Source organism: Chiloscyllium punctatum, chromosome 52, assembly GCF_047496795.1.
Source record: "Chiloscyllium punctatum isolate Juve2018m chromosome 52, sChiPun1.3, whole genome shotgun sequence".
In the NCBI taxonomy this organism is placed as follows: domain Eukaryota; kingdom Metazoa; phylum Chordata; class Chondrichthyes; order Orectolobiformes; family Hemiscylliidae; genus Chiloscyllium; species Chiloscyllium punctatum.
Window position 1 is genome coordinate 38,946,793 of NC_092790.1, and position 24,223 is coordinate 38,971,015.

Below are 24,223 nucleotides of genomic sequence, written 5' to 3' on the forward strand. Positions count from 1 at the left end.
ATAGTGATGGTTACTGTACAGGGGGAGGTATGTCGTGGTGTGTTGTTTACTGTACAGTGGGAGGTATGTCGGGGTGTGATGGTTACTGTACAGTAGGAGATATGTCGTGGTGTAATGGTTACTGTACAATGGGAGGTATGTCAGGGTGTGATGGTAACTGTACAGTGGGAGGTATGTCGGGGTGTGATGGTTACTGTACAGTGGGAGGTATGTCAGAACGTTATGGTTCCTGTAGATGGGGTGATATGTCGGGCTGTGATGCTTACTGTACAGCGGGAGGTAGGTCGGGGTGTGATTTTTACTGTACAGTGGGAGATATGTCGGGGTGTGATGGTTACTGTACAGTGGGAGGGATGTCGGGCTGTGATGTTTACTGTACAGAGGGAGGGATGTCGGGCTGTGATGGTTACTGTACAGAGGGAGGTATTTCGAGGTGTAATGGTTACTGTACAGTGGGAGGTATGTCAGGGTGTGATGGTTACTGTACAGTGGGCGGTATGTCGGGGTGTGATGGTTACTGTACAGCGGGAGGTAGGTCGGGGTGTGATGGTTACTGTACAGTGGGAGATATTTGGGGCTGTGAGGGCTACCGTACTGTGGGAGGTATGTCGGAACGTTATGGTTCCTGTAGATGGGGAGATATGTCGGGCTGTGATGCTTACTGTACAGCGGGAGGTAGGTCGGGGTGTGATGGTTACTGTGCAGTGTGTGGGATGTCGGGGTGTGATGGTTACTGTACAGTGGGAGGTATGTCGGGCTGTGATGTTTACTGTACAGCGGGAGGAATGTCGGGCTGTGATTTTTACTGTACAGTGGGTGATATGTCGGGGTGTGATGGTTACAGTACAGTGGGAGGGATGTCGGGCCGTGATGGGTACTGTACAGTGGGAGGGATGTCGGGTTGTGATGGTGACTGTACATTGGGAGGTATGTCGGACCGTGATAGTTACTGTACAGTGGGAGGTATGTCGGCACGTGATGGTTACTGTACAGTGGGAGGGATGTCGGGCTGTGATGGTTACTGCACAGCGGGAGATATTTCGGGAAGTGATGGTTTCTGTACAGTGGGAGGTATGATGGGCTGTGATGGTTACTGTACAGTGGGAGTTATGTTGGGCTGTGATGGTTACTGTACAGTGCCAGGTATGTCGGGGTGTGATGATTACTGTACAGTTGGAGGTATGTTGGCGTGTGATGTTTACTGTGCAGTGGGAGGTATGTAGGTCCGTGATAGTTACTGTACAGTGGGTGGTATGTCGGGACGTGATGGTTACTGTACAGTGGGACGTATGTCGGGGTGTGATGGTTACTGTACAGTGGGAGGTATGTCGGAACGTGATGGTTACTGTACAGTGGGAGGTATGTCGGGCCGTGATGGTTACTGTACAGTGGGAGGGATGTCGGGGTGTGATGGTTACTGTACAGTGGGAGGTATGTCCGGGTGTGATGGTTACTGTACAGTGCGAGATATGTCGAGGTGTAATGGTTACTGTACAGTGGGAGGTATGTCAGGGTGTGATGGTTACTGTACAGTGGGAGGTATGTCGGGGTGTGATGGTTACTGTACAGTGGGAGGTATGTCAGAACGTGATGGTTACTGTACAGCGGGAGGTAGGTCGGGGTGTGATGATTACTGTACAGTGGGAGATATTTGGGGCTGTGAGGGCTACTGTACTGTGGGAGGTATGTCGGAACGTTATGGTTCCTGTAGATGGGGAGATATGTCGGTCTGTGATGCTTACTGTACAGCGGGAGGTAGGTCGGGGTGTGATGGTTACTGTGCAGTGTGTGGGATGTCGGGGTGTGATGGTTACTGTACAGTGGGAGGTATGTCGGGCTGTGATGGTTACTGTACAGCGGGAGGAATGTCGGGCTGTGATTTTTACTGTACAGTCGGAGATATGTCGGGGTGTGATGGTTACAGTACAGTGGGAGGGATGTCGGGTTGTGATGGTGACTGTACATTGGGAGGGATGTCGGGGTGTGATGGTTACTGTACAGTGGGAGGTATGTCGGCACGTGATGGTTACTGTACAGTGGGAGGGATGTCGGGCTGTGATGGTTACTGCACAGCGGGAGATATTTCGGGAAGTGATGGTTTCTGTACAGTGGGAGGTATGATGGGCTGTGATGGTTACTGTACAGTGGGAGGTATGTTGGGCTGTGATGGTTACTGTACAGTGCCAGGTATGTCGGGGTGTGATGATTACTGTACAGTTGGAGGTATATTGGCGTGTGATGTTTACTGTGCAGTGGGAGGTATGTAGGTCCGTGATAGTTACTGTACAGTGGGTGGTATGTCGGGACGTGATGGTTACTGTACAGTGGGAGGTATGTCGGGGTGTGATGGTTACTGTACAGTGGGAGGTATGTCGGAACGTGATGGTTACGGTACAGTGGGAGGTATGTCGGGCCGTGATGGTTACTGTACAGTGGGAGAGATGTCGGGGTGTGATGATTACTGGACAGTGGGAGGTATGTCCGGGTGTGATGGTTACTGTACAGTGGGAGGTATGTCGGGATGTGATGGTTTCTGTACAGTGGGAGGTATGTCGGGGTGTGATGGTTACTGTACAGTGGGAGGTATGTCGGGATATGATGGTTACTGTACAGTGGGAGGTGTGTCCGTATGCGATGGTTTCTGTACAGTGGGAGGAATGTCAGGGTGTGATGGTTACTGTACAGTGGGAGGGATGTCGGGGTGTGATGGTTACTGTGCAGTGGGAGGTATGTCGGGATGTGATGGTTACTGTACAGTGGGAGGTATGTCGGGACGTGATGGTTACTGTACAGTGGGTGGGATGTCGGGCTGTGATGGTTACTGATCAGAGGGAGGTATGTCGGGATGTGATGGTTACTGTACAGTGGGGGGTATGTCGGGGTGTGATGGTTACGGTACAGTGAGAGGTTTGTCGGAACGCGATGGTTACTGTACAGTGGGAAGTATGTCGTGCCCTGATGGTTACTGTACAGTGGGAGGTATGTCGGGGTGTGATAGTTACTGTACAGTGGGAGGGATGTCGGGCTGTGATGTTTACTGTACAGAGGGAGGGATGTCGGGCTGTGATGGTTACTGTACAGAGGGAGGTATCTCGAGGTGTAATGGTTACTGTACAGTGGGAGGTATGTCAGGGTGTGATGGTTACTGTACAGTGGGCGGTATGTCGGGGTGTGATGGTTACTGTACAGCGGGAGGTAGGTCGGGGTGTGATGGTTACTGTACAGTGGGAGATATTTGGGGCTGTGAGGGCTACCGTACTGTGGGAGGTATGTCGGAACGTTATGGTTCCTGTAGATGGGGAGATATGTCGGGCTGTGATGCTTACTGTACAGCGGGAGGTAGGTCGGGGTGTGATGGTTACTGTGCAGTGTGTGGGATGTCGGGGTGTGATGGTTACTGTACAGTGGGAGGTATGTCGGGCTGTGATGTTTACTGTACAGCGGGAGGAATGTCGGGCTGTGATTTTTACTGTACAGTGGGTGATATGTCGGGGTGTGATGGTTACAGTACAGTGGGAGGGATGTCGGGCCGTGATGGGTACTGTACAGTGGGAGGGATGTCGGGTTGTGATGGTGACTGTACATTGGGAGGTATGTCGGACCGTGATAGTTACTGTACAGTGGGAGGTATGTCGGCACGTGATGGTTACTGTACAGTGGGAGGGATGTCGGGCTGTGATGGTTACTGCACAGCGGGAGATATTTCGGGAAGTGATGGTTTCTGTACAGTGGGAGGTATGATGGGCTGTGATGGTTACTGTACAGTGGGAGTTATGTTGGGCTGTGATGGTTACTGTACAGTGCCAGGTATGTCGGGGTGTGATGATTACTGTACAGTTGGAGGTATGTTGGCGTGTGATGTTTACTGTGCAGTGGGAGGTATGTAGGTCCGTGATAGTAACTGTACAGTGGGTGGTATGTCGGGACGTGATGGTTACTGTACAGTGGGACGTATGTCGGGGTGTGATGGTTACTGTACAGTGGGAGGTATGTCGGAACGTGATGGTTACTGTACAGTGGGAGGTATGTCGGGCCGTGATGGTTACTGTACAGTGGGAGGGATGTCGGGGTGTGATGGTTACTGTACAGTGGGAGGTATGTCCGGGTGTGATGGTTACTGTACAGTGGGAGGTATGTCGGGATGTGATGGTTTCTGTACAGTGGGAGGTATGTCGGGGTGTGATGGTTACTGTACAGTGGGAGGTATGTCGGGATGTGATGGTTACTGTACAGTGGGAGGTGTGTCCGTATGCGATGGTTTCTGTACAGTGGGAGGAATGTCAGGGTGTGATGGTTACTGTACAGTGGGAGGAATGTCGGGGTGTGATGGTTCCTGTACAGTGGGAGGTATGTCGGGGTGTGATGGTTACTGTGCATTGGGAGGTATGTCGGGATGTGATGGTTACTGTACAGTGGGAGGTATGTCGGGACGTGATGGTTACTGTACAGTGGGTGGGATGTCGGGCTGTGATGGTTACTGATCAGAGGGAGGTATGTCGGGATGTGATGGTTACTGTACAGTGGGGGGTATGTTGGGGTGTGATGGTTACGGTACAGTGAGAGGTTTGTCGGAACGCGATGGTTACTGTACAGTGGGAAGTATGTCGTGCCCTGATGGTTACTGTACAGTGGGAGGTATGTCGGGGTGTGATAGTTACTGTACAGTGGGAGGGATGTCGGGCTGTGATGTTTACTGTACAGAGGGAGGGATGTCGGGCTGTGATGGTTACTGTACAGAGGGAGGTATGTCGGGGTGTGAGGGTTACTGTACAGAGGGAGGTATGTCGGAACCTGATGGTTACTGTACAGTGGGAGGTATGTCGGACCGTGATGGTTACTGTATAGTGGGAGGTATGTCGGGGTGTGATGGTTACTGTACAGTGGGAGGTATGTCGGGCCGTGATGGTTACTGTACAGTGGGATGTATCTCACACAGTAATGGTTACTGTACAGTGGGAGGTATGTCAGACAGTGATGGTAAATGTATAGTGGGAAGTATGTCGGGCTGTGATAGTTACTGTACAGAGTGAGGCATGTCGGGGTGTGATGGTTACTGTACAGTGGGAGGTATTTCGGGCCGTGATGGTTACTTTACAGTGGGAGATATCTCACATAGTGATGGTTACTGTACAGGGGGAGGTATGTCGTGGTGTGTTGTTTACTGTACAGTGGGAGGTATGTCGGGGTGTGATGGTTACTGTACAGTAGGAGATATGTCGTGGTGTAATGGTTACTGTACAATGGGAGGTATGTCAGGGTGTGATGGTAACTGTACAGTGGGAGGTATGTCGGGGTGTGATGGTTACTGTACAGTGGGAGGTATGTCAGAACGTTATGGTTCCTGTAGATGGGGTGATATGTCGGGCTGTGATGCTTACTGTACAGCGGGAGGTAGGTCGGGGTGTGATTTTTACTGTACAGTGGGAGATATGTCGGGGTGTGATGGTTACTGTACAGTGGGAGGGATGTCGGGCTGTGATGTTTACTGTACAGAGGGAGGGATGTCGGGCTGTGATGGTTACTGTACAGAGGGAGGTATTTCGAGGTGTAATGGTTACTGTACAGTGGGAGGTATGTCAGGGTGTGATGGTTACTGTACAGTGGGAGGTATGTCGGGACGTGATGGTTACTGTACAGTGGGAGGTATGTCGGGGTGTGATGGTTACTGTGCAGTGTATGGGATGTCGGGGTGTGATGGTTACTGTACAGTGGGAGGTATGTCGGGCTGTGATGGTTACTGTACTGCGGGAGGTATGTCGGGCTGTGATTTTTACTGTACAGTGGGAGATATGTCGGGGTGTGATGGTTACAGTACAGTGGGAGCGATGTCGGGCCGTGATGGGTACTGTACAGTGGGAGGGATGTCGGGGTGTGATGGTGACTGTACATTGGGAGGGATGTCGGGCTGTGATGGTTACTGCACAGCGCGAGATATTTCGGGAATTGATGGTTTCTGTACAGTGGGAGGTATGTCGGGCTGTGATGGTTACTGTACTGCGGGATGTATGTCGGGCTGTAATTTTTACTGTACAGTGGGAGATATGTCGGGGTGTGATGGTTACAGTACAGTGGGAGGGATGTCAGGCCGTGATGGGTACTGTACAGTGGGAGGGATGTCGGGCCGTGATGGGTACTGTACAGTGGGAGGGATGTCGGGCAGTGATGGCTACTGCACTGCGGGAGGTATGTCGGGCTGTGATGGTTACTGCACTGCGGGAGGTATGTCGGGGTGTGATGGTTACTGTACAGTGGGATGTATGTCGGGGTGTGATGGTTACTGTACAGTGGGAGGTATGATGGGCTGTGACGGTTATTGTACAGTGTGAGGTATGTTGGGCTGTGACGGTTACTGTACAGCGGGAGGTATGTCGATCCGTGATGGTTACTGTACAGTTGGAGGTATGTCGGTCCGTGATGGTTACTGTACAGTGGGAGGTATGTCGGGGTGTGATGGTTATTGTAGAGTGGGAGGCATGTCGGGGTGTGATGGTTACTGTACAGTGGGAGGTATGTCGGACCGTGATAGTTACTGTACAGTGGGAGGAATGTCGGGACGTGATGGTTACTGTACAGTGGGAGATATGTGGGGGTGTGATGGTTACTGTACAGAGGGAGGTAGGTCGGGGTGTGATGGTTACTGTACAATGTGAGGTATGTCGGGACGTCATGGTTTCTGTACAGTGGGAGGAATGTCAGGGTGTGATTGTTACTGTACAGTGGGAGGTATGTCGCGTTGTTATGGTTACTGTACAGTGGGATGTATGTCGGGACGTGATGGGTACTGTACAGTGGGAGGTATGTTGTGCTGTGACGGTTACTGTACAGTGTGAGGTATGTTGGGCTGTGACGGTAACTGTACAGCGGGAGGTATGTCGGTCCGTGATGGTTACTGTACCGTGGGAGGGATATCGGGGTGTGATGGTTACTGTACAGTGGGCGGTATGTCGGTCCGTGATGGTTACTATACTTTGGGAGGGATGTCGGGGTGTGATGGTTACTGTACAGTGGGAGGTATGTCGGACTGTGATAGTTACTGTACAGTGGGAGGTATGTCGGGGTGTGATGGTTACTGTACAGTGGGGGTATGTCGGGGTGTGATGGTTACTGTACAGTGGGAGGGATGTCGGGGTGTGATGGTTACTGTACAGTGGGAGGTATGTCGGGTTGTGATGGTTACTGTACAGTGGGAGGTATGTCGGAACGTGATGGTTACTGTACAGTGGGAGGTATGTCGGACCGTGATGGTTACTGTACAATGGGAGGGATGTCGGGGTGTGATGGTTACTGTACAGTGGGAGGTATGTCCGGGTGTGATGGTTACTGTACAGTGGGAGGTATGTCGGGATGTGATGGTTTCTGTACAGTGGGAGGTATGTCGGGGTGTGATGGTTACTGTACAGTGGGAGGTATGTCGGGATGTGATGGTTACTGTACAGTGGGAGGTGTGTCCGTATGCGATGGTTTCTGCACAGTGGGAGGAATGTCAGGGTGTGATGGTTACTGTACAGTGGGAGGGATGTCGGGGTGTGATGGTTACTGTACAGTTGGAGGTATGTCGGGGTGTGATGGTTACTGTGCAGTGGGAGGTATGTCGGGATGTGATGGTTACTGTACAGTGGGAGGTATGTCGGGACGTGATGGTTACTGTACAGTGGGTGGGATGTCGGGCTGTGATGGTTACTGATCAGAGGGAGGTATGTCGGGATGTGATGGTTACTGTACAGTGGGGGGTATGTCGGGGTGTGATGGTTACGGTACAGTGAGAGGTTTGTCGGAACGCGATGGTTACTGTACAGTGGGAAGTATGTCGTGCCCTGATGGTTACTGTACAGTGGGAGGTATGTCGGGGTGTGATAGTTACTGTACAGTGGGAGGGATGTCGGGCTGTGATGTTTACTGTACAGAGGGAGGGATGTCGGGCTGTGATGGTTACTGTACAGAGGGAGGTATGTCGGGGTGTGAGGGTTACTGTACAGAGGGAGGTATGTCGGAACCTGATGGTTACTGTACAGTGGGAGGTATGTCGGACCGTGATGGTTACTGTATAGTGGGAGGTATGTCGGGGTGTGATGGTTACTGTACAATGTGAGGTATGTCGGGGTGTGATGGTTACTGTACAGTGGGAGGTATGTCGGGCCGTGATGGTTACTGTACAGTGGGATGTATCTCACACAGTAATGGTTACTGTACAGTGGGAGGTATGTCAGACAGTGATGGTAAATGTATAGTGGGAAGTATGTCGGGCTGTGATAGTTACTGTACAGAGTGAGGCATGTCGTGGTGTGTTGTTTACTGTACAGTGGGAGATATGTCGGGGTGTGATGGTAACTGTACAGTGGGAGGTATGTCGGGGTGTGATGGTTACTGTACAGTGGGAGGTATGTCAGAACGTGATGGTTACTGTACAGCGGGAGGTTGGTCGGGGTGTGATGGTTACTGTACAGTGGGAGATATTTGGGGCTGTGAGGGCTACTGTACTGTGGGAGGTATGTCAGAACGTTATGGTTCCTGTAGATGGGGTGATATGTCGGGCTGTGATGCTTACTGTACAGCGGGAGGTAGGTCGGGGTGTGATTTTTACTGTACAGTGGGAGCGATGTCGGGGTGTGATGGTGACTGTACATTGGGAGGTATGTTGGGGTGTGATGTTTACTGTGCAGTGGGAGGTATGTAGGTCCGTGATAGTTACTGTACAGTGGGAGGTATGTCGGGACGTGATGGTTACTGTACAGTGGGAGGTATGTCGGGGTGTGATGGTTACTGTGCAGTGTATGGGATGTCGGGGTGTGATGGTTACTGTACAGTGGGAGGTATGTCGGGCTGTGATGGTTACTGTACTGCGGGAGGTATGTCGGGCTGTGATTTTTACTGTACAGTGGGAGATATGTCGGGGTGTGATGGTTACAGTACAGTGGGAGCGATGTCGGGCCGTGATGGGTACTGTACAGTGGGAGGGATGTCGGGGTGTGATGGTGACTGTACATTGGGAGGGATGTCGGGCTGTGATGTTTATTGCACAGCGGGAGATATTTCGGGAATTGATGGTTTCTGTACAGTGGGAGGTATGTCGGGCTGTGATGGTTACTGTACTGCGGGATGTATGTCGGGCTGTAATTTTTACTGTACAGTGGGAGATATGTCGGGGTGTGATGGTTACAGTACAGTGGGAGGGATGTCGGGCCGTGATGGGTACTGTACAGTGGGAGGGATGTCGGGCCGTGATGGGTACTGTACAGTGGGAGGGATGTCGGGCAGTGATGGCTACTGCACTGCGGGAGGTATGTCGGGCTGTGATGGTTACTGCACTGCGGGAGGTATGTCGGGGTGTGATGGTTACTGTACAGTGGGATGTATGTCGGGGTGTGATGGTTACTGTACAGTGGGAGGTATGATGGGCTGTGACGGTTATTGTACAGTGTGAGGTATGTTGGGCTGTGACGGTTACTGTACAGCGGGAGGTTTGTCGATCCGTGATGGTTACTGTACAGTTGGAGGTATGTCGGTCCGTGATGGTTACTGTACAGTGGGAGGTATGTCGGGGTGTGATGGTTATTGTAGAGTGGGAGGCATGTCGGGGTGTGATGGTTACTGTACAGTGGGAGGTATGTCGGACCGTGATAGTTACTGTACAGTGGGAGGAATGTCGGGACGTGATGGTTACTGTACAGTGGGAGATATGTGGGGGTGTGATGGTTACTGTACAGTGGGAGGTATGTCGGAACGTGATGCATACTGTACAGTGGGAGGTATGTCGGGCCGTGATGATTACTGTACAGTGGGAGGGATGTCGGGGTGTGATACGTACGGTACAGTGGGAGGTATGGCGGGTTGTGATTGTTACTGTACAGTGGGTGGTATGTCGGGGTGTGATGGTTACTGCACTGTGGGAGGTATGTCGGGGTGTGATGGTTACTGTACTGTGGGAGGTATGTCGGGCCGTGATGGTTACTGTACACTGGGAGGTATGTCGGGCTGTGATGGTTACTGAACAGAGGGAGGTATGTCTGGATGTGATGGTTACTGTACAGTGGGAGGTATGTCGTGCCGTGATGGTTACGGTACAGTGAGAGGTTTGTCGGAACGTGATGGTTACTGTACAGTGGGAGGTATGTCGGGCCGTGATGGTTACTGTACAGTGGGAGGTATGTCGGGGTGTGATGGTTACTGCACTGCGGGAGGTATGTCGGGGTGTGATGGTTACTGTACAGTGGGATGTATGTCGGGGTGTGATGGTTACTGTACAGTGGGAGGTATGATGGGCTGTGACGGTTATTGTACAGAGGGAGGTAGGTCGGGGTGTGATGGTTACTGTACAATGTGAGGTATGTCGGGACGTCATGGTTTCTGTACAGTGGGAGGAATGTCAGGGTGTGATTGTTACTGTACAGTGGGAGGTATGTCGCGTTGTTATGGTTACTGTACAGTGGGATGTATGTCGGGACGTGATGGTTACTGTACAGTGGGAGGTATGTTGTGCTGTGACGGTTACTGTACAGTGTGAGGTATGTTGGGCTGTGACGGTAACTGTACAGCGGGAGGTATGTCGGTCCGTGATGGTTTCTGTACCGTGGGAGGGATGTCGGGGTGTGATGGTTACTGTACAGTGGGCGGTATGTCGGTCCGTGATGGTTACTATACTTTGGGAGGGATGTCGGGGTGTGATGGTTACTGTACAGTGGGAGGTATGTCGGACTGTGATAGTTACTGTACAGTGGGAGGTATGTCGGGGTGTGATGGTTACTGTACAGTGGGGGTATGTCGGGGTGTGATGGTTACTGTACAGTGGGAGGGATGTCGGGGTGTGATGGTTACTGTACAGTGGGAGTTATGTCGGACCGTGATAGTTACTGTACAGTGGTAGGTATGTCGGGGTGCGATGATTACTGTACAGTGAGGGGTATGTCGAATGTGACGGTTACTGTACAGTGGGAGGGATGTCGGGCTATGATGGTTACTGTACAGAGGCAGGTATGTCGTGGTGTGATAGTTACTGTACAGTGGGAGGGATGTCTGAACGTGATGGTTACTGTACAGTGGGAGGTATGTCGGGCCGTGATGGTTACTGTACAGTGGTTGGGATGTCGGGCTGTGATGGTTACTGTATTGTGGGAGGTATGTCTGGGTGTGATGGTTACAGTACAATGGGAGCTATGTTGGGTTGGGATGGTTACTGTACATTGCGAGATATGTTGTGGTGCGATAGTTACTGTACAGTGGGAGGTATGTCGGGGTGTGTTGCTTCGTTTACAGTGGGAGGTATGTTGGGCTGTGACGGTGACTGTACAGTGTGAGGTATGTCGGGGTGTGATGGTTACTGTACAGTGTGAGGTATGTTGGGCTGTGATGGTTACTGTACACTGGGAGGTATGTCGGGACGTGATGGTTACTGTACAGTGGGAGGTATGTCGGGGTGTGTTGGTTCGTTTACAGTGGGAGGTATGTTGGGCTGTGACGGTGACTGTACAGTGTGAGGTATGTCGGGGTGTGATGGTTACTGTACAGTGTGAGGTATGTTGGGCTGTGACGGTTACTGTACAGCGGGAGGTATGTCGATCCGTGATGGTTACTGTACAGTGGGAGGTATGTCGGTCCGTGATGGTTACTGTACAGTGGGAGGTATGTCGGGGTGTGATGGTTATTGTACAGTGGGAGTCATGTCGGGGTGTGATGGTTACTGTACAGTGGGAGGTATGTCGGACCGTGATAGTTACTGTACAGTGGGAGGTATGTCGGACGTGATGGTTACTGTACAGTGGAGATATGTCGGGGTGTGATGGTTACTGTACAGTGGGAGGTATGTCGGAACGTGATGCTTACTGTACAGTGGGAGGTATGTCGGGCCGTGATGATTACTGTACAGTGGGAGGGATGTCGGGGTCTGATATTTACGGTACAGTGGGAGGTATGTCGGTTTGTGATTGTTACTGTACAGTGGGTGGTATGTCGGGATGTGACGGTTCCTGTTCAGTGGGAGGTATGTCGGGACTTGATGGTTACTGTACAGTGGGAGGGATGTCGGGCTGTGATGGTTACTGAACAGAGGGAGGTATGTCTGGATGTGATGGTTACTGTACAGTGGGAGGTATGTCGTGCCGTGATGGTTACGGTACAGTGAGAGGTTTGTCGGAACGTGATTTTTACTGTACAGTGGGAGGTATGTCGGGCCCTGATGGTTACTGTACAGTGGGAGGTATGTCGGCGTGTGATAGTTACTGTACAGTGGGAGGTATGTCGGGGTGTGATGGTTACTGTACAGAGGGAGGTAGGTCGGTGTGTGATGGTTACTGTACAATGGGAGGTATGTCGGGACGTCATGGTTTCTGTACAGTGGGAGGAATGTCAGGGTGTGATTGTTACTGTACAGTGGGAGGTATGTCGGGTTGTTATGGTTACTGTACAGTGGGATGTATGTCGCGACGTGATGGTTACTGTACAGTGGGAGGTATGTTGTGCTGTGACGGTTACTTTACATTGTGAGGTATGTTGGGCTGTGATGGTTACTGTACAGCGGGAGGTATGTCGGGGTGTGATGGTTACAGTACAATGGGAGGTATGTAGGGGTGTGATGGTTACTGTACATTGTGAAGTATGTTGGGGTGCGATAGTTACTGTACAGTGGGAGGTATGTCGGGGTGTGTTGGTTAGTTTACAGTGGGAGGTATGTTGGGCTGTGACGGTGACTGTACAGTGTGAGGTATGTTGGGCTGTGACAGTTACTGTACAGCGGGAGGTATGTCGGTCCGTGATGGTTACTTAACAGTGGGAGGAATGTCGGTGTGTCATGGTTACTGTACACTCGGAGGTATGTCGGGACGTGATGGTTACTGTACAGTGGGAGGAATGTCGGGGTGTGATGGTTACTGTACAGTGGGAGGTATGTCAGGACGTGATGGTTACTTTACAGTGGGAGGTATGTCGGGGTGTGATAGTTACTGTAATCTGGGAGGTATGTCGGGGTGTGATGGTTACTGTACAGTGGGAGGTATGTCGGGGTGTCATGGTTACTGTACAGTGGAAGGTATGTCGGGGTGTGATGGTTACTGTACAGTGGGAGGGATGTCGGGGTGTGATGGTTACTGTACAGTGGGAGGTATGTTGGGTGTGATGGTTACTGTACAGCGGGAGGAATGTTGGGGTGTGATGGTTACTGTACAGTGGGAGGTATGTCGGGTGTGATGGTTACTGTACAGCGGGAGGGATGTCGGGGTGTGATGGTTACTGTACAGTTGGAGGTATGTCGGGTGTGATGGTTACTGTACAGCGGGAGGAATGTCGGGGTGTGATGGTTACTGTACAGTGGGAGGTATGTCGGGGTGAAATGGTTACTGTACAATGGGAGGTATGTAGGGGTAATATGGTTACTGTACAGTGGGAGGTATGTCAGTCCGTGATGGTTACTGTACAGTGGGAGGTATGTCGGCGTGTGATGTTTATTGTACAGTGGAAGGAATTTCGGAACGTGATGGTTACTGTACAGTGGGAGGTATGTGGTGCCGTAATGGTAAATGTACAGTGGGAGGGATGTCGGGGTGTGATAGTTACTGTACAGTGGGAGGTATGTCGGGACATGATGGTTACTGTACAGTGGGAGGGATGTCGGGGTGTGATGGTTACTGTACAGTGAGAGGTATGTCGGGCCGTGATGTTTACTGTACAGTGGGAGGGATGTCGGAACGGTATGGTTACTGTACAGTGGGAGGTTTGTCGGGCCGTGATGGTTACTGTACATTGGGAGGTATGTCGGTGTGTGATGGTTACTGTACCGTGGGAGGTATGTCGGGGTGTGATGGTTACTGTACAGAGGGAGGTATGTCGGGGTGTGATGGTTACTGTACAGAGGGAGGTATGTCGGGCCGTGATGGTTACTGTACAGTGGGAGGTATGTCGGTACGTGATGGTTACTGTACAGTGGGTGGGATGTCGGGCTGTGATGGTGACTGAACAGATGGAGGTATGTCGGGATGTGATGGTTACTGTACAGTGAGAGGTTTGTCGTAACGCGATGGTTACTGTACAGTGGGAGGTATGTCGTGCCCTGATGGTTGCTGTACTCTGGGAGCAATGTCGGGGTGTGATAGTTACTGTACAGTGGGAGGGATGTCGGGCTGTGATGGTTACTGTACAGAGGGAGGGATGTCGGGCTGTGATGGTTACTGTACAGAGGGAGGTATGTCGGGGCGTTATGATTACTGTACAGTGGAATATATGTCGGACCGTGATGGTTACTGTACAGTGGAAGGTATGTCGGAACGTGATGGTTACTGTACAGTGGGAGGGAAGTCGGGGTGTGATGGTTACTGTACCGTGGGAGGAATGTCGGTACGTGATGGTTACTGTACCGAGGGAGGTATGCCTGGGTGTGATGGTTACTGTACAATGGGAGATATGTCGGGGTGTGATGGTTACTGGACAGCGGGAGATATGTCGGGGTGTGATGGTTACTGTACAGTGGGAGGTATGTCGGGGTGTGATGGTTACTGGACAGTGGGAGGTATATCGTGATTTGATGGTTACAGTACAGCGGGATGTATGCCGGGGTGTGATGTTTACTGTACAGTGGTTGGTATGTAGGGGTGTGATGGTTACTGTACAAGGGGAGGTATGTCGGAACGTGATGGTTACTGTACAGTGGGAGGTATGTCGGACCGTGATGGTTACTGTACAGTGGGAGGTAAGTCGGGGTGTGATGGTTACTGGACAGTGGGAGTTATGTCAGGCAGTGATGGTACTGTATAGTGGGAGGTATGTCGGGGTGTGATGGTTACTGTACAATGTGAGGTATGTCGGGGTGTGATGGTTACTGTACATTGGGAGGTATGTTGGGCCGTGATGGTTACTGTACAGTGGGATGTATCTCACACAGTGATGGTTACTGTACAGTGGGAGGTATGTCAGACAGTGATGGTACCTGTATAGTGGGAAGTATGTCGGGGTGTGATGGTTACTGTACAGAGTGAGGCATGTCGGGGTGTGATGGTTACTGTACAGTGGGAGGTATTTCGGGCGGTGATGGTTACTATACAGTGGGAGGTATCTCACACAGTGATGGTTACTGTACAGGGGGAGGTATGTCGTGGTGTGTTGGTTACTGTACAGTGGGAGGTATGTCGTGGTGTAATGGTTACTTTACAGTGGGAGGTATGTCAGGTTGTGATGGTAACTGTACAGTGGGAGGTATGTCGGGGTGTGATGCTTACTGTACAGCGGGAGGTAGGTCGGGGTGTGATGGTTACTGTGCAGTGTGTGGGATGTCGGGGTGTGTTGGTGACTGTACAGTGGGAGTAATGTCGGGCTGTGATGGTTACTGTACAGCGGGAGGTATGTCGGGCTGTGATTTTTACTGTACAGTTGGAGATATGTCGGGGTGTGATGGTTACAGTACAGTGGGAGGGATGTCGGGCCGTGATGGGTACTGTACAGTGGGAGCGATGTCGGGCTGTGATGGTTACTGCACAGCGGGAGATATTTCGGGAAGTGATGGTTTCTGTACAGTGGGAGGTATGATGGGCTGTGATGGTTACTGTACACTGGGAGGTATGTTGGGCTGTGATGGTTACTGTACAGTGCCAGGTATGTCGGGGTGTGATGATTACTGTACCGTGGGAGGTATGTCGGGACGTGATGGTTACTGTACAGTGGGAGGTATGTCGGGGTGTGATGGTTACTGTACAGTGGGTGGTATGTCGGAACGTGATGGTTACTGTACAGTGGGAGGTATGTCGGGCCGTGATGGTTACTGTACAATGGGAGGTATGTCGGGGTGTGATGGTTACTGTACAGTGGGAGGTATTTCGGGATGTGATGGTTACTGTACAGTGGGAGGTATGTCGGGCCGTGATGGTTACTGTACAGTGGGAGGGATGTCGGGGTGTGATCGTTACAGTACAATAGGAGGTATGTCGGTGTGTGATGGTTACTGTACCGCGGGAGATGTGTCCCGGTGTGATGGTTACTGTACAATGGGAGGTATGTCGGGGTGTGATGGTTCCTGTACAATGGGAGGTATGTAGGGGTGTGATGGTTACTGTAAATTGGGAGGGATGTTGGGGTGTGATGGTTACTGTACAGTGGGAGGTATGTCGGGGTGTGTTGGTTAGTTTACAGTGGGAGGTGTGTTGGGCTGTGACGGTTAATGTACAGCGTGAGGTATGTTGGGCTGTGAAAGTTACTGTACAGCGGGAGGTATGTCGGTCCGTGATGGTTACTGTACAGTGGGACGTATGTCGGGACGTGATGGTTACTGTACAGTGGGAGGAATGTCGGTGTGTGATGGTTACTGTACAGTGGGTGGTATGTCAGGACGTGATGGTTACTGTACAGTGCGAGGTATGTCGGGGTGTGATGGTTACTGCACAGAGGGAGGTATGTCAGGTTGTGATGGTTACTGTAATGTGGGAGGTATGTCGAGGTGAGATGGTTACTGTACATTGGGAGGTATGTCGGCGTGTGATTGTTACTGTACAGTGGGAGCAATGTCAGGGTGTGATGGTTACTGTACAGTGGGAGGTATGTCGGGGCGTTATGGTTACTGTACAGTGGGAGGTATGTCGGGGTGTGATGGTTACTGTACATTGTGAGGTATGTTGGGCTGTGATGGTTATTGTACACTGGGAGGTATGTCGGGACGTGATGGTTACTGTACAGTGGGGGCTATGTCGAGCCGTGATGGTTTCTGTACAGTGAGAAGTATGTCGGAACGTGATGGTTACTGTACAGTGGGAGGTATGTCGGGGTGTGATGGTTACTGTACAGTGGGAGGGATGTCGGGCTGTGATGGCGACTGCACTGCGGGAGGTATGTCGGTGTGTGATGGTTACTGTACAGTGGGATGTATGTCGGGGTGTGATGGTTACTGTACAGTGGGAGGGATGTCGGGCTGCGATGGCGACTGCACTGCGGGAGGTATGTCGGGCTGTGATGGCGACTGCACTGCGGGAGGTATGTCGGGCTGTGATGGTTACTACACTGCGGGAGGTATGTCGGGGTGTGATGGTTACTGTACAGTGGGATGTATGTCGGGGTGTGATGGTTACTGTACAGTGGGAGGTATGATGGGCTGTGACGGTTATTGTACAGTGTGAGGTATGTTGGGCTGTGACGGTTACTGTACAGCGGGAGGTATGTCGATCCGTGATGGTTACTGTACAGTTGGAGGTATGTCGGTCCGTGATGGTTACTGTACAGTGGGAGGTATGTCGGGGTGTGATGGTTATTGTAGAGTGGGAGGCATGTCGGGGTGTGATGGTTACTGTACAGTGGGAGGTATGTCGGACCGTGATAGTTACTGTACAGTGGGAGGAATGTCGGGACGTGATGATTACTGTACAGTTGGAGGTATGTCGGTCCGTGATGGTTACTGTACAGTGGGAGGGATGTCGGGGTGTGATACTTACGGTACAGTGGGAGGTATGTCGGGTTGTGATTGTTACTGTACAGTGGGTGGTATGTCGGGGTGTGATGGTTACTGTACTGTGGGAGGTATGTCGGGGTGTGATGGTTACTGTACTGTGGGAGGTATGTCGGGCAATGATGGTTACTGTACAGTAGTTGGGATGTCGGGCTGTGATGGTTACTGTATTGTGGGAGGTATGTCTGGGTGTGATGGTTACAGTACAATGGGAGCTATGTTGGGTTTGGGTGGTTACTGTAAATTGGGAGGTATGTTGGGGTGCGATAGTTACTGTACAGTGGGAGGTATGTCGGGGTGTGTTGCTTCGTTTACAGTGGGAGGTATGTTGGGCTGTGACGGTGACTGTACAGTGTGAGGTATGTCGGGGTGTGATGGTTACTGTACAGTGTGAGGTATGTTGGGCTGTGATGGTTACTGTACACTGGGAGGTATGTCGGGACGTGATGGTTACTGTACAGTGGGAGGTATGTCGGGGTGTGTTGGTTAGATTACAGTGGGAGGTTTGTTGGGCTGTGACGGTGACTGTACAGCGGGAGGTATGTCGGTCCGTGATGGTTACTCTACCGTGGGAGGGATGTCGGGGTGTGATGGTTACTGTACAGTGGGCGGTATGTCGGTCCGTGATGGTTACTATACTTTGGGAGGGATGTCGGGGTGTGATGGTTACTGTACAGTGGGAGGTATGTCGGACTGTGATAGTTACTGTACAGTGGGAGGTATGTCGGGGTGTGATGGTTACTGTACAGTGTGAGGTATGTTGGGCTGTGACGGTTACTGTACAGCGGGAGGTATGTCGATCCGTGATGGTTACTGTACAGTGGGAGGTATGTCGGTCCGTGATGGTTACTGTACAGTGGGAGGTATGTCGGGGTGTGATGGTTATTGTACAGTGGGAGTCATGTCGGGGTGTGATGGTTACTGTACAGTGGGAGGTATGTCGGACCGTGATAGTTACTGTACAGTGGGAGGTATGTCGGACGTGATGGTTACTGTACAGTGGAGATATGTCGGGGTGTGATGGTTACTGTACAGTGGGAGGTATGTCGGAACGTGATGCTTACTGTACAGTGGGAGGTATGTCGGGCCGTGATGATTACTGTACAGTGGGAGGGATGTCGGGGTCTGATATTTACGGTACAGTGGGAGGTATGTCGGTTTGTGATTGTTACTGTACAGTGGGTGGTATGTCGGGATGTGATGGTTCCTGTTCAGTGGGAGGTATGTCGGGACTTGATGGTTACTGTACAGTGGGAGGGATGTCGGGCTGTGATGGTTACTGAACAGAGGGAGGTATGTCTGGATGTGATGGTTACTGTACAGTGGGAGGAATGTCGTGCCGTGATGGTTACGGTACAGTGAGAGGTTTGTCGGAACGTGATTTTTACTGTACAGTGGGAGGTATGTCGGGCCCTGATGGTTACTGTACAGTGGGAGGTATGTCGGCGTGTGATAGTTACTGTACAGTGGGAGGTATGTCGGGGTGTGATGGTTACTGTAAAGAGGGAGGTAGGTCGGTGTGTGATGGTTACTGTACAATGGGAGGTATGTCGGGACGTCATGGTTTCTGTACAGTGGGAGGAATGTCAGGGTGTGATTGTTACTGTACAGTGGGAGGTATGTCGGGTTGTTATGGTTACTGTACAGTGGGATGTATGTCGCGACGTGATGGTTACTGTACAGTGGGAGGTATGTTGTGCTGTGACGGTTACTTTACATTGTGAGGTATGTTGGGCTGTGACGGTTACTGTACAGCGGGATGTATGTCGGGGTGTGATGGTTACAGTACAATGGGAGGTATGTAGGGGTGTGATGGTTACTGTACATTGGGAAGTATGTTGGGGTGCGATAGTTACTGTACAGTGGGAGGTATGTCGGGGTGTGTTGGTTAGTTTACAGTGGGAGGTATGTTGGGCCGTGACGGTGACTGTACAGTGTGAGGTATGTTGGGCTGTGACAGTTACTGTACAGCGGGAGGTATGTCGGTCCGTGATGGTTACTTTACAGTGGGAGGAATGTCGGTGTGTCATGGTTACTGTACACTGGGAGGTATGTCGGGACGTGATGGTTACTGTACAGTGGGAGGAATGTCGGGGTGTGATGGTTACTGTACAGTGGGAGGTATGTCAGGACGTGATGGTTACTTTACAGTGGGAGGTATGTCGGGGTGTGATAGTTACTGTAATCTGGGAGGTATGTCGGGGTGTGATGGTTACTGTACAGTGGGAGGTATGTCGGGGTGTCATGGTTACTGTACAGTGGGAGGTATGTCGGGGTGTGATGGTTACTGTACAGTGGGAGGGATGTCGGGGTGTGATGGTTACTGTACAGTGGGAGGTATGTTGGGTGTGATGGTTACTGTACAGCGGGAGGAATGTTGGGGTGTGATGGTTACTGTACAGTGGGAGGTATGTCGGGTGTGATGGTTACTGTACAGCGGGAGGGATGTCGGGGTGTGATGGTTACTGTACAGTTGGAGGTATGTCGGGTGTGATGGTTACTGTACAGCGGGAGGAATGTCGGGGTGTGATGGTTACTGTACAGTGGGAGGTATGTCGGGGTGAAATGGTTACTGTACAATGGGAGGTATGTAGGGGTAATATGGTTACTGTACAGTGGGAGGTATGTCAGTCCGTGATGGTTACTGTACAGTGGGAGGTATGTCGGCGTGTGATGTTTATTGTACAGTGGAAGGAATTTCGGAACGTGATGGTTACTGTACAGTGGGAGGTATGTCGGGACATGATGGTTACTGTACAGTGGGAGGGATGTCGGGGTGTGATAGTTACTGTACAGTGGGAGGTATGTCGGGACATGATGGTTACTGTACAGTGGGAGGGATGTCGGGGTGTGATGGTTACTGTACAGTGAGAGGTATGTCGGGCCGTGATGTTTACTGTACAGTGGGAGGGATGTCGGAACGGTATGGTTACTGTACAGTGGGAGGTTTGTCGGGCCGTGATGGTTACTGTACATTGGGAGGTATGTCGGGGTATGGTAGTTACTGTACAGTGGGAGGTATGTCGGTGTGTGATGGTTACTGTACCGTGGGAGGTATGTCGGGGTGTGATGGTTACTGTACAGAGGGAGGTATGTCGGGGTGTGATGGTTACTGTACAGAGGGAGGTATGTCGGGCCGTGATGGTTACTGTACAGTGGGAGGTATGTCGGTACGTGATGGTTACTGTACAGTGGGTGGGATGTCGGGCTGTGATGGTGACTGAACAGATGGAGGTATGTCGGGATGTGATGGTTACTGTACAGTGAGAGGTTTGTCGTAACGCGATGGTTACTGTACAGTGGGAGGTATGTCGTGCCCTGATGGTTGCTGTACACTGGGAGGAATGTCGGGGTGTGATAGTTACTGTACAGTGGGAGGGATGTCGGGCTGTGATGGTTACTGTACAGGGGGAGGGATGTCGGGCTGTGATGGTTACTGTACAGAGGGAGGTATGTCGGGGCGTGATGGTTACTGTACAGTGGGAGGGAAGTCGGGGTGTGATGGTTACTGTACAGTGGGAGGAATGTCGGTACGTGATGGTTACTGTACCGAGGGAGGTATGCCTGGGTGTGATGGTTACTGTACAATGGGAGATATGTCGGGGTGTGATGGTTACTGGACAGCGGGAGATATGTCGGGGTGTGATGGTTACTGTACAGTGGGAGGTATGTCGGGGTGTGATGGTTACTGGACAGTGCCAGGTATGTCGGGGTGTGATGATTACTGTACCGTGGGAGGTATGTCGGGACGTGATGGTTACTGTACAGTGGGAGGTATGTCGGGGTGTGATGGTTACTGTACAGTGGGTGGTATGTCGGAACGTGATGGTTACTGTACAGTGGGAGGTATGTCGGGCCGTGATGGTTACTGTACAATGGGAGGTATGTCGGGGTGTGATGGTTACTGTACAGTGGGAGGTATTTCGGGATGTGATGGTTACTGTACAGTGGGAGGTATGTCGGGCCGTGATGGTTACTGTACAGTGGGAGGGATGTCGGGGTGTGATCGTTACAGTACAATAGGAGGTATGTCGGTGTGTGATGGTTACTGTACCGCGGGAGATGTGTCCCGGTGTGATGGTTACTGTACAATGGGAGGTATGTCGGGGTGTGATGGTTCCTGTACAATGGGAGGTATGTAGGGGTGTGATGGTTACTGTATATTGGGAGGGATGTTGGGGTGTGATGGTTACTGTACAGTGGGAGGTATGTCGGGGTGTGTTGGTTAGTTTACAGTGGGAGGTGTGTTGGGCTGTGACGGTTAATGTACAGCGTGAGGTATGTTGGGCTGTGAAAGTTACTGTACAGCGGGAGGTATGTCGGTCCGTGATGGTTACTGTACAGTGGGACGTATGTCGGGACGTGATGGTTACTGTACAGTGGGAGGAATGTCGGTGTGTGATGGTTACTGTACAGTGGGTGGTATGTCAGGACGTGATGGTTACTGTACAGTGCGAGGTATGTCGGGGTGTGATGGTTACTGCACAGAGGGAGGTATGTCAGGTTGTGATGGTTACTGTAATGTGGGAGGTATGTCGAGGTGAGATGGTTACTGTACATTGGGAGGTATGTCGGCGTGTGATTGTTACTGTACAGTGGGAGCAATGTCAGGGTGTGATGGTTACTGTACAGTGGGAGGTATGTCGGGGCGTTATGGTTACTGTACAGTGGGAGGTATGTCGGGGTGTGATGGTTACTGTACATTGTGAGGTATGTTGGGCTGTGATGGTTATTGTACACTGGGAGGTATGTCGGGACGTGATGGTTACTGTACAGTGGGGGCTATGTCGAGCCGTGATGGTTTCTGTACAGTGAGAAGTATGTCGGAACGTGATGGTTACTGTACAGTGGGAGGTATGTCGGGGTGTGATGGTTACTGTACAGTGGGAGGGATGTCGGGCTGTGATGGCGACTGCACTGCGGGAGGTATGTCGGGGTGTGATGGTTACTGTACAGTGGGATGTATGTCGGGGTGTGATGGTTACTGTACAGTGGGAGGGATGTCGGGCTGCGATGGCGACTGCACTGCGGGAGGTATGTCGGGCTGTGATGGCGACTGCACTGCGGGAGGTATGTCGGGCTGTGATGGTTACTACACTGCGGGAGGTATGTCGGGGTGTGATGGTTACTGTACAGTGGGATGTATGTCGGGGTGTGATGGTTACTGTACAGTGGGAGGTATGATGGGCTGTGACGGTTATTGTACAGTGTGAGGTATGTTGGGCTGTGACGGTTACTGTACAGCGGGAGGTATGTCGATCCGTGATGGTTACTGTACAGTTGGAGGTATGTCGGTCCGTGATGGTTACTGTACAGTGGGAGGTATGTCGGGGTGTGATGGTTATTGTAGAGTGGGAGGCATGTCGGGGTGTGATGGTTACTGTACAGTGGGAGGTATGTCGGACCGTGATAGTTACTGTACAGTGGGAGGAATGTCGGGACGTGATGATTACTGTACAGTTGGAGGTATGTCGGTCCGTGATGGTTACTGTACAGTGGGAGGGATGTCGGGGTGTGATACTTACGGTACAGTGGGAGGTATGTCGGGTTGTGATTGTTACTGTACAGTGGGTGGTATGTCGGGGTGTGATGGTTACTGTACTGTGGGAGGTATGTCGGGGTGTGATGGTTACTGTACTGTGGGAGGTATGTCGGGCAATGATGGTTACTGTACAGTAGTTGGGATGTCGGGCTGTGATGTTTACTGTATTGTGGGAGGTATGTCTGGGTGTGATGGTTACAGTACAATGGGAGCTATGTTGGGTTTGGGTGGTTACTGTAAATTGGGAGGTATGTTGGGGTGCGATAGTTACTGTACAGTGGGAGGTATGTCGGGGTGTGTTGCTTCGTTTACAGTGGGAGGTATGTTGGGCTGTGACGGTGACTGTACAGTGTGAGGTATGTCGGGGTGTGATGGTTACTGTACAGTGTGAGGTATGTTGGGCTGTGATGGTTACTGTACACTGGGAGGTATGTCGGGACGTGATGGTTACTGTACAGTGGGAGGTATGTCGGGGTGTGTTGGTTAGATTACAGTGGGAGGTTTGTTGGGCTGTGACGGTGACTGTACAGCGGGAGGTATGTCGGTCCGTGATGGTTACTCTACCGTGGGAGGGATGTCGGGGTGTGATGGTTACTGTACAGTGGGCGGTATGTCGGTCCGTGATGGTTACCATACTTTGGGAGGGATGTCGGGGTGTGATGGTTACTGTACAGTGGGAGGTATGTCGGACTGTGATAGTTACTGTACAGTGGGAGGTATGTCGGGGTGTGATGGTTACTGTACAGTGTGAGGTATGTTGGGCTGTGACGGTTACTGTACAGCGGGAGGTATGTCGATCCGTGATGGTTACTGTACAGTGGGAGGTATGTCGGTCCGTGATGGTTACTGTACAGTGGGAGGTATGTCGGGGTGTGATGGTTATTGTACAGTGGGAGTCATGTCGGGGTGTGATGGTTACTGTACAGTGGGAGGTATGTCGGACCGTGATAGTTACTGTACAGTGGGAGGTATGTCGGACGTGATGGTTACTGTACAGTGGAGATATGTCGGGGTGTGATGGTTACTGTACAGTGGGAGGTATGTCGGAACGTGATGCTTACTGTACAGTGGGAGGTATGTCGGGCCGTGATGATTACTGTACAGTGGGAGGGATGTCGGGGTCTGATATTTACGGTACAGTGGGAGGTATGTCGGTTTGTGATTGTTACTGTACAGTGGGTGGTATGTCGGGATGTGATGGTTCCTGTTCAGTGGGAGGTATGTCGGGACTTGATGGTTACTGTACAGTGGGAGGGATGTCGGGCTGTGATGGT